This window comes from Kogia breviceps, chromosome 16, assembly GCF_026419965.1.
Source record: "Kogia breviceps isolate mKogBre1 chromosome 16, mKogBre1 haplotype 1, whole genome shotgun sequence".
Taxonomy (NCBI): Eukaryota; Metazoa; Chordata; class Mammalia; order Artiodactyla; family Physeteridae; genus Kogia; species Kogia breviceps.
The window spans coordinates 45,205,695-45,220,776 of NC_081325.1; the positions used below are offsets into that span (position 1 = coordinate 45,205,695).

General features: G+C 35.6%; 1 protein-coding gene and 1 pseudogene across 1 annotated transcript in view; both read right to left on the reverse strand.

Annotated features, from left to right (window-relative positions):
• KLHL1 (kelch like family member 1) overlaps window positions 1–15,082 on the reverse strand; it is a 368,376-nt gene that overhangs the window by 331,094 nt on the left and 22,200 nt on the right. The window lies entirely within an intron of this gene.
• Window positions 5,079–13,194, reverse strand: LOC131743512 (luc7-like protein 3 pseudogene; annotated as a pseudogene).

A 15,082-nucleotide genomic window follows, 5' to 3' on the forward strand; every position in this document is an offset into this window, starting at 1 on the left:
CACACACACACACACATACATACATACCTATGTATATATATATATATACCATATATTCCTTATCCATTCACCTGTTTATAGACACTTAGGTAGCTTCCATATCTTGGTTATTGCTAATAATTCTGCAATGAATATTGAGGTTCACATACCTTTTCAAATTTGTGTTTTCATTTTCTTTAGATAAATATCCAGGAGTGGAATTGCTGGACCATCTGGTACTTTTATTTTTAAGTTTTTGAAGAACCTCAATACTATTTTCCATACTGGCTGTACCAATTGACATTCCTTCAAAAGTTTACAAGGGTTCCCTTTTCTTCAAATCCTTGCCAACACTTGTTATTCCATGTCTTTTTAGTGATAGCCATTCTGACAGGTATGAGGTGATAGCTCATTGTTGTTTTGATTTGCATTTCCCTGATGCTTAGTGATGTTGAACTTTGTTTCATGTGCCTGTTGGCCATCTATTTATCTTATTTGGAAAAATGCCTTTCATCTCCTCCTGCCCATGTTTAACTGAATTTTTTGTTTATTTATTTATTTACTTATTTGGTATTGATATTGAGTTGTAGGAGTTTTTCATATATTTTGGATATTAACCCCTTATTGAAGATATAATTTGCAAATATCCTCTCACATTCAATAGTCTGCCATTATGTTTTGTTGATAGTTTCCTTGGCTATAAAAAAGGTTTCTAGTTTGACTCTGTCCCATTTATTTATTTTTGCTTTTGTTGCTGTTGCCTGAAGAAACATTCAAAAAATATTGCTAATATCAAAGAGTTTACTGCCTATTTTTTTTTACAACTTTTATGGCTTCAGGTCTTACATTTAAGTTTTTAATCCCCTTTGAGCTTCTTTTTGTATATGGTGTGAAAAAATGGTCATTTTATTTTTTACATGTAGCTTATCCAGTTTCCCAACAGCACTAGTTGAAGAGATGGTTTTGTCCCCCATTTTATAGTCTTTTCTCCCTTGTTGTAGATTAAGTGACTGTATGTACATGGGTTTATCTCTGATATCTCCATTCTGATCCACTGATCTGTGTATCTGTTTTTGTGTGGGTATCATACCATTCTGATTACCATAGCTTTGTAATATAATTTGAAGTCAGAAAGCATGATACCTTCAGCTTTGTTCTTTTCTCAATATTGCTTTGGCTATTCAGGGTCTTTTGTGGTTCCATACATATTTGAGAATTATTTGTTCTGGTGCTATGAAAAATGCTATGTATATTTTAATAGGATTTGCACGGAATCTGTAGATTGTTTTGGGTAGTATATAGACATTTTAACGATATTATTCATCCTCCCCATGAGCACAGTATATCTTTCCATTTTATGTGTCATCTTCAGTTTCTTTCATGAATGTGTTATAGATTTAAGAGTATACTCTTTCTCCTTAGTCAAACTTATTGCTGGATATTTTATTCTTTTTGTTATCATTGTAAATGGGATTTTTTTCTTGATTTTTCTGATAATTCATTATTAGTATTTAAAAACACAACAGATTTCTGTATATTAATTTTGTATCCTGCAACTTTACTCATTAGTTGTAAAAGCTTTTTGATGTAGTCTTTAGCGTTTTCTAGTATCATGTCATCTGTAAATAGTGACTTTTATTTCTTGCTTTTTAATTTGGATTCATTTTATTTCTTTTTCTTGTATTATTACTTTTTTCTAGGATTTCAAATACTATGTTGAATAGAAGTGGTGAGAGCAGTCATACTTTTCTTATTCCTGATCTCAGAAGAAAAGTTTTCAGTTATTCACCATCAAGTATTTTGTTAGCTGTGGGTTTGTCCTTATTTTTTAAAATAAATGACCTTATTTTTTTTAAGTATGTTCCTTCCATACCCACTTTGTTGGGAATTGTTTTCACAAATAAATGGTGAATTTTGTCAAATTTTTTTCTCTGCATCTATTGATATGATCATGTGATTTTTTTATACTTTGTTTTGTTAATGTGGTGTATCACATTGATTGATTTGTGGATATTGAACCATCCTCGCATCCTTGGAATATATCCCACTTCATCATGATATATTATCCCTTTAATTTATTATTGAATTCAGTTTGTTAGTATTTTGCTGAGGATTTTTGCATTTATGCTCATTAGTGATATTGGCCTGTAATTATATTTGTGTGTGTTGTCTTTGCCTGGTTTTGGCATCACAGTAATGTTGGCCTTATAGAATGTGTTTGGAAGCAGTCCCTTTTCTTTAAATTCTTGGAATAGTTTGAGAAGAATAGATAATAACTATTAAAAATATATATTTGGTAGACTTTCCCTGTGAAGTCTTATGGTCTTGGACTTTTATTTATTTGTTGGCAATTTTTTGTTATTGATTCAATTTCATTACCAGTAATTATTACGTTCAGATTTTCCATTTATTCTTGATTCAGCCTTGGAAGCACTTCTAGGAATTTACCCATTTCTTCCAGGTTGTCCAATTTGTTGATGTTCATAGTATTATCTTATGATAACTATCTTCATATTTTAATATTCTTTTTGTTTTGCTGTTCTGATAGGGTGATTTCCACTGTCTTTCAGGCCACTTATGCATTCTTCTGTATCACCTAATCTGCTATTAAATCTTTGTAGTATATTCTTCATTTCAGTTATTGTATTCTTCAGCTCTATTTCTTTTGTATACTTTCTAGTTCTTTGTTGAGGTTCACATGTTGTTCCTCTTCTTTTCCTAAGTTCAGTGAGAATTTTTATGACTGTTACTTTGAATTCTTTATAGGATAAATTAGCTATCTCCATTTGATTAGGTTTTTTTTCCCCCTGGGGTTTCATCTTGTTCTTTAATTTGGACCATATTTCTCTGTCATATTATGTTGTTTTACTTTCTATGTTGGTCTCTATGGATTAGGCAAAACAGTTACTTCTCCCAGTCTTGAAAGTGTGTCCTTTTGTATAAGCAAATCAGGCTGTCTGTGCCTAGTGGCTGTGACAGGAGGACTGGAGTCAAAGTTGGCCTGAGTTGGGGCTTTTGCCAGGGTGGACCAGGGGCCACTGCCTTGGCAGGGCTGGCTGGTGCCACAGCCTGGTGCAGCTCACAGCTTCTCCCAGGATAGACTGAGGTCCACTGCCTTGGTGGGTGGATCTGTAGCCAAATCTCAGCCTTGGCCAGGACTTCTCCTGGGGTTTGCCAAGGGTTGCCACCTTGGTCAAGTCGGGGTCTGAGGCCAGAGCCTGGCACTGGCTTGAGGTGGTGTGTTGAGGCAGTCTTGGCAGCCTGGTTAAAGAGCCTGGAGCTTTTAAATTTGCTACCTCAAAGGGAGGTAGCAAACTCAAAGGGAGTAAGTTTGTGTATGTGCCCTTTAACAGTGGAGTCTTGGTTTCCTACGATCCTTCAGCTCTTCTGGTCTTGTGCCCTGTTGGTTTTTAAGCCCATTAAGGGGGTTCAACTACCCTGTGCCAATACCCAGGGCTGGGGTGCCTAATGTAGGTCTCACACCCCTTGCCCCTTTTGCAAGGACCTTGGAGTTTGTGATATACCTTTCCATTTTTGGTTTGCACTCCAGAGGTTTAGGTCCTGACTAGGTTATATCTCTGTCCCTCCATTCCACCTTGATGGAGTGTTTTTTTCTTTATATACTGAGTTGCAGAGGAGCTATTGTGATAGTCTTTAGGTCTTTCTCAAAGAGAGTGTTTCTATATGTAGTTGTAATTTGGGTTTTACTATTGGAGGCGATTAGTTCTGGGCCCTTCTATTCTGTCATCCAGATCCTGATTAATTTAAATTATACAGAATGATAAAGACAGAATTGGAACCCAGATCTTTTGATTCTGTTTTCAGTTAGGTCCTATAAGATTCAATACTTGCTATAATTCATAAAGAATTCAGAACCTCTAAGAGCTACTCATGAGGCTACATTCTACCTGGTCAACGAGTATAAGCAAGTATAGAAAGACCTACTTAGAGAGGGAAATTTAGAAATACAGTAAGTTCAATAGCTTTCCCAGATGGTCCCTTTTCTTTTTTCATAGAATTATGTATTGCTCAGACTGCTGATGCATTTCAAGAAGATAGAATATCTATTCATTCTTCACTCACCAAATTGTGACTGGGGTTATTTTCTCAATAAGCCAAAATTTAAAAGGTTATCATTAATTGGATATATATTATTCTCTTGTGTTATAATAAAGTGGAAAGCAAAAATTTGTTAAATTAAATAGTTACACACACATATATATATATATATATATATATATATATATATACTAATGTGAATATCTGATTTATAATCTAATCTGTGCCAATATTAGGCTTTGTGATACAGCTGTCCCTCTATTTTCTCATCTGAAAAATGAAAATAACAATATTATCTATTCCCATAGAGGTTAGTTGAGGATCAAATAAAATGATACATATAAAACTCTTGGTATAGTGTTTGACAAATGGTGAGCATTTGACATATTATAACTATTTTTATTACAGACCATATGTGATTGAGTTATAATTTTTGGTAATGTCTAATTATAATCAGGCATATGAGCAAGAACACTGACTAGTACAAATATATCCTACTTCGAATTCAAAATTTTAAAAATATAAAAATTGGAAAATATAGGTCATGTGGTTTCTTCCACCACTAGTAAAACCAGTTGAATTCAATATAAAGTTACTTTTTTCTTGAGAATAGAAAGTCAAAGGTTAAGAATATAAGAGTTGTAAAAATGGAATCCCACTTAATCTTATTCACATGAATACTAACGTTTAATTCTCCTTTCAAAGTTCAAGAAAGAAAACTTGTAATTAAAGACAGAGCAAGACACATATTCAGGTAATATTTCTTTAAAAACATAAAAAAAAAAAAAAAACTATTTGACACAAGACCAATGATATCAGTGGCATATATGCTATTAACACATTTTCTGAAATCTGGTAGGTGAAATCAGTCCTGAATTAATTGTTAACTAAAAAGAATTAACTGAGGTTTACACATTTTCTATTCCACTATAGCTTTCTTTCATCTCATTTTAATGTCATTCTTCACTTTATGCCATTTACAGTAGTATTCTAAAAATCTTCAAACAATAATCCTCTGATTGGTCTGAGGTCTTACCATATTAGTTTTCACTGGATTGAGCGTCACCTTCAGATTTTATGTCTTCACTGGTCCCATTGACCTCATTCTTAGTATCATTTTCCTTCAACTCATTGAATCCCAAATGCACATTTTTAATTTAGTTTTCTTTTCTTTTTTTTAAAAAAAATCATCAGATCTCTTCTTTTCTTTATCCTTAGACTTTCTATCTTGCTCTCTGTTCCAACTTTTACTTCTGTGCTTACATGACTTTCTATATTGGCTTGTGGATCTTCTTTAATCATGACTACAAATCTATATTCATTTTTTCTCAACTATCCTGGCAGCTGCTTCTTCCACTATCTGCTTCATCTTCATTCTCCTCCACTTCATGACTTTTTGTGATTCTGAGATCTGCTGCATCTTCATTCATAAGTTCAGCATGTGTGCATATTTCATAAGCAACTTATCTTTCTTATTTCTCCACCACAAGCCCTTTCTTTTTCTCTTTCTTCCTCTTATCTTCTTTTCCATACTCTTTCTTTATTTTTCCTCAACCATTCATTTTCTTTCTCCTTGCTCTTGCTTCCCTCTTTTCAATCACTCATTATGATCAGACTCTTAAGTTCCTTTTCTTTCATTCAATAAAAAAAAATCCACAAGAGCTTTAATTTTTTCAGAGTCCGTATGTTGTTTTCTCACAAAATGGTCATCTGTCCAGTCTGAGCATCTTCTACTATCAAAAGAGCTCCACCCACTTCACAAACTTCCAATTGTTCAAACTGGGCAGCAAAGATTTAAATCATTAATGTTGTAGATATAAGCAATTCTTCTCTTCTTTTAACTGTATAATTTCACATTTCCTTAGGATTCCTTTATCTTGTTTTCAGATCCTAATTATTCAGTCTGCTTCAGGAGTACATCATTTTTTTTTTGTTAGAACCTGAATTTTTAATTTTTTTAAAAAAAATTTGCCTATAGGACCAGTTGCTTCAGAAAACTGCTGATTTTGAGAGAAGGCCAAACAAATATGGCCTTACCTAATTCTACATGACACTTCTACAAGTGAACTCTGTAAGTATTGCAAAAAATCTCTTGCAACCAACTTTCATAAAATGAGGACTCATACTATTTTTGTGGCTTCTCATCATAAATTTTTCTCACATGGACTTATAGATTACTTCTCTGAAAATCATTTTCTCTAGAGAAAAGTCTTCTGTCTGGGAAGAAAAAGAAATCTAACTGTATCTTTCTGGTGCCTCCAAATCCTGAGCCTGTCCTTAGATGTACTCATCAAACACTCAATTCTGTTTTGTATCCTCTTCTTCAGGCTCATAGAGGAGGTGTTTCACTTGTTCATTGAGTTTACTACTTCTCCTCCATCCACTTATTATCTTTCAAAAATTTGTTGACATCTGAAATTATATCTCCTCTTCCACTTACAGCAAGGTCAGAACGAGTATTTGTGCACAATTCCACAGGTCAAAAACTACAGAGAAAATATTTACAAATTCTCTTGTGGTCCCACTGCACATAGTTGTGCTTTTTTTCTGGGGCCAGAAAAAAAGCCCATTAACTCAAACAACAATTGCATGGTTGAAATTATGATGCTTTCTTTGGGCGGTTGCTACTCCCTGTCCTGCTACCTGCCAAAGAAAATGTTGGCAATACAACTGCCAAGTTCTACATCCACCACTCAGGTAGAAAAACCTTCTCTACAGAGGACTCCATAAGGCAAAATGGCTGCTAAGGGGGCACCTTCCCAGGATGTGTGTATGTGGGACATACCCAGGCATGGCCTACAGCACTTTTTATTGTTGATTTTAATATGGTTTTACAGTCTTTCCTTGGTTTTGTCCTATGTAGTTTTAAACAGATGCTCTTGTGAATTGGACATACAGGATTAATACAATTTAATCTCCTATTCCATCTACTACTATAAATTGACTATTATATTGAAAAACTTGTAATTATATATTCTAGGCTTCAATATATTCTTTTATTATGTCCAAACATCCTTATACCTAAAATTTCAGGAATATTCAAATTATCTATACATGAGAAGATTTTACAAATAACAATTATCTTTCATTGAAAATAGTTTCTTAATTTTACATAATAGTTTAAGATATAAATCACATACCATACAATTTACCTACTTAAAGAATACAAGTCAGTGTTTTTATTTATATTCAAAGTTGTTCAAATATCACCACATTCAGGTTTTGAAAATTTTTATCACTCTCAAAAGAAACCCTGTACTCATTAGCAATAATTCCCCGTTCTCCTCAAACCCCCAGAAATAGGTAATCACTATTCTGTTTCTTACTTTTAGACACTTGGAACTATTGATAAAATTCCCTCTTTAAAAAAAAATTTTAATCTTGAAGGATATTGCACCATAGATATTTTCACCTATTACCTCAGGGAAAACATTCCTTCTCATTTTCTTTGTTACTTCTGTTTTCTTTGTTAAATTTAATTTTCTCTCTCCAGTTACAGATGCATGGTTGACATGCCTGACACCTGTGATCCTGATCACACTTCTAAGCAAGATAGAATCAGCACACTTAATTCTCCTTAGTTTCCTTAGTTACTGCATTGGCTTTCTTATACTACAGAAGTTGCCACCCAAATATAGGGCTTTACTACCTGATAACTGTCTAGAATAATGCAAGGTGTTTTAAAAAATTGATCCTTTGACTTTAGTTCTATCAAAGCAAAACAAACAAACAAAAAAAAAAAACCTCTGATTTTATTTCCTCAATTAAATGAAGAATTTATCTAAATGACTTGAGTCTCTCTCCATTGTACACTGCAACTTCAGCCTTCAAAGCACTTCTTTTAAATGTATATCTACTCAAAAACATATGATGTTCAAATGGTAAATCTATACACTCCACAACTAAATCCCAAATAGCTTTTTGTGCTTGACTCAACCTAAGGTGGTCCCTAATGAGATCTTGTATCCTAATATAATCTCCTTCCCTTCAGTGCAGGTGGAACCTGTGACTTACTTTTAACCAGTAGAATGTTGCTTAGGTGACAGGATGCAACTATCTTAATTTACATTATATGAGACTCCATTGCATGAGTCTGCAGAGATAAACTTTTCTCCTGGCCTTGAAGAAGCTAATAGCCAATGTGTGAACTGCCTATGGAGAAGGCAGTGTGGTAGGGAACAGTGGGTGTCCTTGAGAATCTGAGGGCAGCTTCCAGCTAACAGCCAATAAGAAGCCAGGACCCTCAGTCATACAGCCACAACAAAAAGAATTGTGACAACAACCTGAGCAAGGCTGGAAATAGTCTTCCCAGTCAAACCTCTGGATGAGAATGAATCCCAGCTGGCACTTTGACTTCAGGCTTATGAGGCTCAACAGAGGACACAACTAAGTCATACCCCCACTCCTCACTCATGGAAATAGAGATAATAATTGTTTGTTGTTTCAAGCCACTAATTGGTTACAAAAAAATCAAAGCAAATCAAAAACGAATGCAACTTTCTAATTTATTCTTCAGTCCAAATCTATTATTTTTCTGACCAACTATCATTTATTACTTCTATACTTAATTATACCTATATGACTTTCTTCAGATTGTTTCCTCTATTTAGAATCTTTGCTTACCCACCATATATTTACCTAAAACCTTACTTCCTATTTAAGATGAAATAGTAACCATTCTTATCTTTATTTATGAATAATAGTCAAAACTGTAAGCATGTATTTCATAAAATAATGAGTAATTTTGCTTATATTTTGTACCATACAGCTTATATACTTTAGTTTTAATTAATGAAAAGTAGTATTAGTAATTAAAATAGTGACTTGTGGAATGTAAAGCATCCAATGGATTATAAATACAAAACTTTAAAATCACAACTTTATTTTTATGTGCTGAATTATCCCTTTCTTAATTCCACCATGGTATTGTAGCACAGTAAAAATATAGAGATGTTGCTCATATTTTTCATTATAAGATGGCACTAGTCCAATATGGTAGCAACTAGCTATATGTGATTGTTTACATTTATATTTAGAATAATTCAAATTAAATAACTCTAATTAGTTTTTTAAATCAGTTTTTCAGTTAGACTAACCACATTTTAAGTGCTCAGTTGTCATGTGTAGATAGTGTCTATAGTATTGGACTGTGAATCTGTAGAATAGTTTAATCATTACAGAAGTTCTATACTGTAGAACAATAGTTATGAGACTTTATACTCAAAATACATTAATACATTTTAAATATAATTTTGAAATCATGAAATATGATTTTATTTTTCAGTGCCATTGGATAAAATTAGGAAAATCCCCCTATAGGACAACACTATCAATGTTTTTCCTTATAGGAACTTCTTAAGAAAGTTGTATCAAGTTGCATGTGCCTCCAAGAAAGCTGCATAGTAGAATAAAATGAAAATAAATTATATGATACTTCTTTTAAAGAATTTTATCATTATCGAGAATTGAATATCTTAGATGAGTTGAAAATAAGATTGGGGAAATAGAGAGGAAGAAATATAGAGAGAGTCAACAGAGAGTAGGCAGGGAGGGAGAGATGAAGGAAGGGAAAGAGGTAGGGAGTAACAGAGGACACTTCTGATCCCATAATTGTGATGGAGTAAATAAATTCTGTCTGTCAGCCTCAGAGAGTCTCATCTACAAGACTGAACACATCCTCTGCCATCATATCTCCAAAGACCAAGTGAAGTAGACTGGCTCTGAAGTCCTAAGTCGATTCGATAACCAAAGGCTCTTACCTTCAGATAGATAATGAAATGGGGGGGTTAGAATCTAGGTATCCCTAAGCACTATAGCTATATCCCTCCAAATAGAGCAGCAATATCTTATTTTTCCAATTTTTTCTCCCAAAATATCTGCCTCATTGTAAGAAAAATATTTTGACACAGAAAGTGCGTGTAGGAAGGTACTACTTAGTTTGGTAGATTTTAAAATATTTTTTTAATTTCCAAATTGAAGTATGTACTTGACATTAGTCTGATTTTGACAAAGTATTTGTTTTCTCATGGAATTTTGAACCAATTATATCATACACAAAGAGCTTTGCCCCAGATGGATTGATCACACCTGAGGGATCAAAGAGTGGAGTATGAAGGCTAAGTTATAAAAGCTAAGTGATAATCAAAACTTTTCATACTGCAAACTGACATATACATTTTATCAAGGTCATATTTATATGTATAAAGTTATTTAACATGCTTAAATAATTAACTAAATAAGAATTTATCTGGTGACATTATTTGTGTCTAAAATTCATATATGATTATGGAATTATATATTTTACTAAAACATGGTAAAAGGCTATATTCAATTTTACCAGTCATAAGAACTAATTTTATTTTAAATTCTTTTTAATATGAGAAAACTGGATTCTTTAAGCAAGGTATTTTGTGAAAATGAGCCCTCTTACAGGAGGTTGAAAGGTTGTCAAAGAGCATATAGAAACTTCTCTAAGCTTTATGTAAAAGAAATAAAAAGCATTCCTCTAAAATTTTTTAATGTAAGAATATATTAATTATTTCTAACTGGATTGAATTTGGGAAAATGAAGCTGCTTGGGAAAAAGGCAAAAGTTCACCTGGTACAATTATTAGATTCATGTAGACTAAAATAGAAAATTCCCATTCTTTCATGTCAGAAAAATTTTGAGTAGATTGTGTTTAGAAAGGTTTAGAATTAAGTTGTAAGACACTACATTACAGTTTTCTGTCTAAAGCAGAAGGAGCCATTTTACTCCAAGCGTACTTTGACTTATCTGGGAAATCACTAGAGAATTGCCATTTTTACATAGAAACTTGAGTGGCTTCCTTAGTTGGGGAGGTAAGTTGAGGATATCCTTTTGATCCCTTTTACTCCTTCCTCTGCCTTCTCCATTGCAAACACACAACTGCCAACTTTTTTCTACCTGCCTATCTGGTTTCCTGTCATACTGCTCCAAATAAACAAAGTAAGGAATTATATCTGTGTTTATCTCCCTTGAATGCTGACCCAGACAAGAGAATTAATGATAAGAGGTGTGGGAAAAGAGTTGAATAAATCTCAAGGACCACGCCTTTTACCTAATCCCCACTGCTACTAAAAATAGTGTCCTCTTTATGTCTAGGCCTATATATCTTGCTTTTCAAGCTTCTGTTTCACTGACCCTGATATAGCATTGATATGGGCAGTTCAAAGAGTGATTAAAAATCTAATTTTTCTTCCAAATAATAAGTGTTGCTTCAGTCATTGATCTACTCAACATAATCAGTGGTATCAGTGATAGGATCTAAATGAAATTTGGTAAGGTCCTGGGACTTTGGGACTCTTTTTGAGAAAGTTTATTGCAATAGTCTTAAAATAAAAAGTTTTACAGTGATTGGCAGATTTGTTCAGTGGAAAGTTAAAGGTATGTAAGACCCAAGAAAGAGAAGGACTTGTTCTACTCGCATTCTCAGGATTATCAAGAATTAATGACATAATTGTGTGACGCGATGCAAGATGAAAGTGTAGTGTCCCTCACTCAAAATTCTTGGGAGTTTCAAGAGAGAGACAACAGAGCATTAAACCAACCATGGGATCCTTCTAGGCACAGCCTTGAGAGACTGGGCAGATTGCATGCCATGAAGCTGGCTTTATCAGGAATATTTTAAATGGTTATTTTTCTTAATGCTGTATACAAAAAGTCCCTGATTCCAATGCCATGCTTTTTATTGGGGAAGGGGGAAGAGATACTCTTCTGTAATCCCAAGGTGGGAACTTTAAAGACACTCCCAATGTGGTGATTCAGTTCTAGTGTAATTAACATACATTATGGGAATTTTGAGAAGTTTCTACCAGTGTCCTTAGGAGAAAATTCAAAAAGACCTCAGAACAACTCCATCTGGGGAATTGGTAAGGGTTTCTATTTAACAAATAGAAACAAGGGTTTATATTTCCAAATATGGGCCTTGAAAAACATTTGCTATGAGAATAGACTAGAAAGCAAAAACAAAACAACAGAAGCAAAACTTCAAATCAGAGGAAAAGTTCCTTGCTTTGTGTAATATAACTTGACCTCACATTCCAGGTAGGAGAGAGATGTGATTAGCAGAGTAGACTTACCAGGATAGAGTCTCTTCTCAAGGAAGTGGGATAAAGAGGAGAATCAGTTGAAATTCAAATTATTAAAGCAACAATTAGCTAAATGAGAATATACTAGTTGTAATTACTAGCTTCAGGGCAAGATGACATTTTGAAAGACAGCCAGAGTTAGACTCGCAAACATGCTGCTTCTCTGAAAGAGAAAGACTGAAGCATTATCCTGATAATGTATTTCAAAAATTCGGAGAGACTCCAGGTCCAGAGTGAATTAAGTCAGAAGGAGAAAAACAAATATCGTATGCTAACACATATATATGGAATCTAAGAAAAAAAAATGTTATGAAGAGCCTAGAGGTAGGACGGGAATAAAACACAGACCTACTAGAGCATGGAATTGAGGATATGGGGAGAGAGAAGGGTAAGCTGTAAAGAAGTGAGAGAGTGGCATGGACATATATACACTACCAAACGTAGGGTGGATAGATAGTGGGAAGCAGCCGCATGGCACAGGGAGATCAGCTAGGTGGTTTGTGACCACCTAGAGGGGTGGGATAGGGAGGGTGGGAAGGAGGGAGACGCAAGAAGGAAGAGGTATGGGAACATATGTATATGTATAACTGATTCACTTTGTTGTAAAGCAGAAACTAATACACCATTGTAAAGCAATTATACTCCAATAAAGATGTTAAAAAACAAAACAAAACAAAACAAAACAAATCCTCAGAGAAACATTCAGAAAATTAAAGAGGGACTACTATTTGCTGTTTGGGTTGTTTTTCTTTTCCTCCCTTCCTCCCTTCCTTCCTTCTCTCTTTTTCTTCTTTCTTTTTAAAAAATAATAGCCAATGAATTATTGTGGACATTGTCAGGTTATTATATAATATTAAGTGCAATGTTACATGCTTTACTAATGAAGTTCTATATAAACATTCTCTAGCAAATTACACAGGACAATATTAAAGTCTAGATAAAACTCTGTCTCGTGGGAAAAAGTGACACACTGCAAGTATTTTCAATCTAGTTTCATTAACTCTGGTATTATGGACCCCACTACCGACATTGCTAGCTCAACCGCCATGATATAAGTAATGTGTTAAAGTCTCCAAGTGCTTTTAGATGCTCGGCTGTGATTTCCTCAATAAATGTGCACATGAGGTGGATAAGGCAGATGTGGAAACCTCATGTAACTCAGGAAGACACAGACTTAAGGGTAGCCAGCTATTTTTAAATTCTGATAATATAGACTCCATAAATTTGGCTTGTATGATTTGAAAGTGTTGTCATTTTAAAATAGAAAATTCACCTGAAATTTAGATAATACTCTTTTAATACTCTTTTATTATATATATATATACTTATATATAATATTAAATAGTTGTACTTGTTATAGTTTATGAGGTAGGTACACTTAATTCTCTTTCCATTATTTTGGAAAAAAACCTAAGTAAATTTTGATAATATTTGAAAAGTTGGAGACTGAGGTCATCAAGATGGTGACATACGTTGTTCCCAAATTTAGTCCCCATCACAAGAAGACCAACTATCAACCGTCCATAGAAAGACACCATTGTGAAAATCCCAGAAACTGTGGGTAAGGCCGATACGTCTTCCTGAATCACAAGGACTGAGAAGGATCTCATTTGATGGGTAAGGGAGCAGTTTCACTTTGATAGCATCATCTCTCCCCCAGGCTGGCATAGCAGCTCACCAGGAGGGCCCTCCTGGGATTATGGATCCTCCAGTGGGAAAAGGAAGGCCAAGGTGGATATCCACATTTGCCTTCCCAAGGGTCACAAGGGGAAATCTGCGGGTTCAACCACTGGGGATCAGATAGAGAAGGGGGCAGGGCTACCAGCAACCAGTGATCAGATCTTGGCTGACTGAGTTCCTGCTTACAGCAGTTCCCAAACAAGGATCCAGCCAATGGCTCTGTCCATCTTCAGAGCTGAGTTCGTGGCCCCACTGGTCAGGGAGCTCAGATGGCAAATTTGAGCCCCCAGCCAACAGGCTATACTGGCCTTAAAACCATTTTCTGGCAGACTTGAGTCCCCAGACAACAGGTTATACTGGCCTTAAAGCCATTTTATGGCCCTACTGGACGGGTAAGCAAGTTCAAAGCTCTACCTAATTGCTAAAACATTCCATAGCCCACCACGATAGAAGAACAAATTTGCAGTCCCACCAACTACTGAACATAGGCTCTAGTCCCACCCCTGGAGCCACGCTACATACCTGCTTGGGCAGTGAAACAAGCCAGAAGTCCAACTCTTGAGCATAGCCAGGGAGCCTGAACAGTGACTCCGGGCAGTCTCAGAGCCCAGCCAACAGTGCCTCCTATCTTACAAACCACCCAGCAACACTGCCCAGCTTATGGCCCCGTTCAATTGTTGAACACAGACTGTGGCCTTGCCCAGGCAGGGAGCCAGCTAGTGGCCCCACTAAATCACAGAACACAGACTGCGGCCCCATACAACCAGGAGCCCAGAACATAGGCAGTGACCCTGCCGCATCATGGAGCACAGTCTGCAGTCCCCCACAACTGCATCCAATAGCTGGAGGCCCTGGTCAAACAGAGGTCCCAGATGGTGACCTCATACAACAGAGGAGCATAGCCAGTGGCCTACGCAATCGTCAAGCCCAGCCTGTGGACCTGCCCAATTTTAGGGCATAGCCAGTGGCACCGCCACCTGATTAGGAGCAATGATGGATCCCAGCCTGCAGACTTATGTAATTGCAGAGTCTAATTAGTAGCATCATCTGTCAGGGAACATAACCTGCAACCTCACCCACCCAGAGGTGACTACAGAGCCCAGCTAGTGACCCCACGTGACCACAGAGTACAGTCAGCAGCCCCAACAAACCAGGAGGCCTCCCAGCAGCTCCACTTGAATGCAGAGCCCAACCACTAGGCTAATCCAATTTTGGAGCTCGGCTGGGGACCCCTCACTCCCAAGCTCAGAGCATTG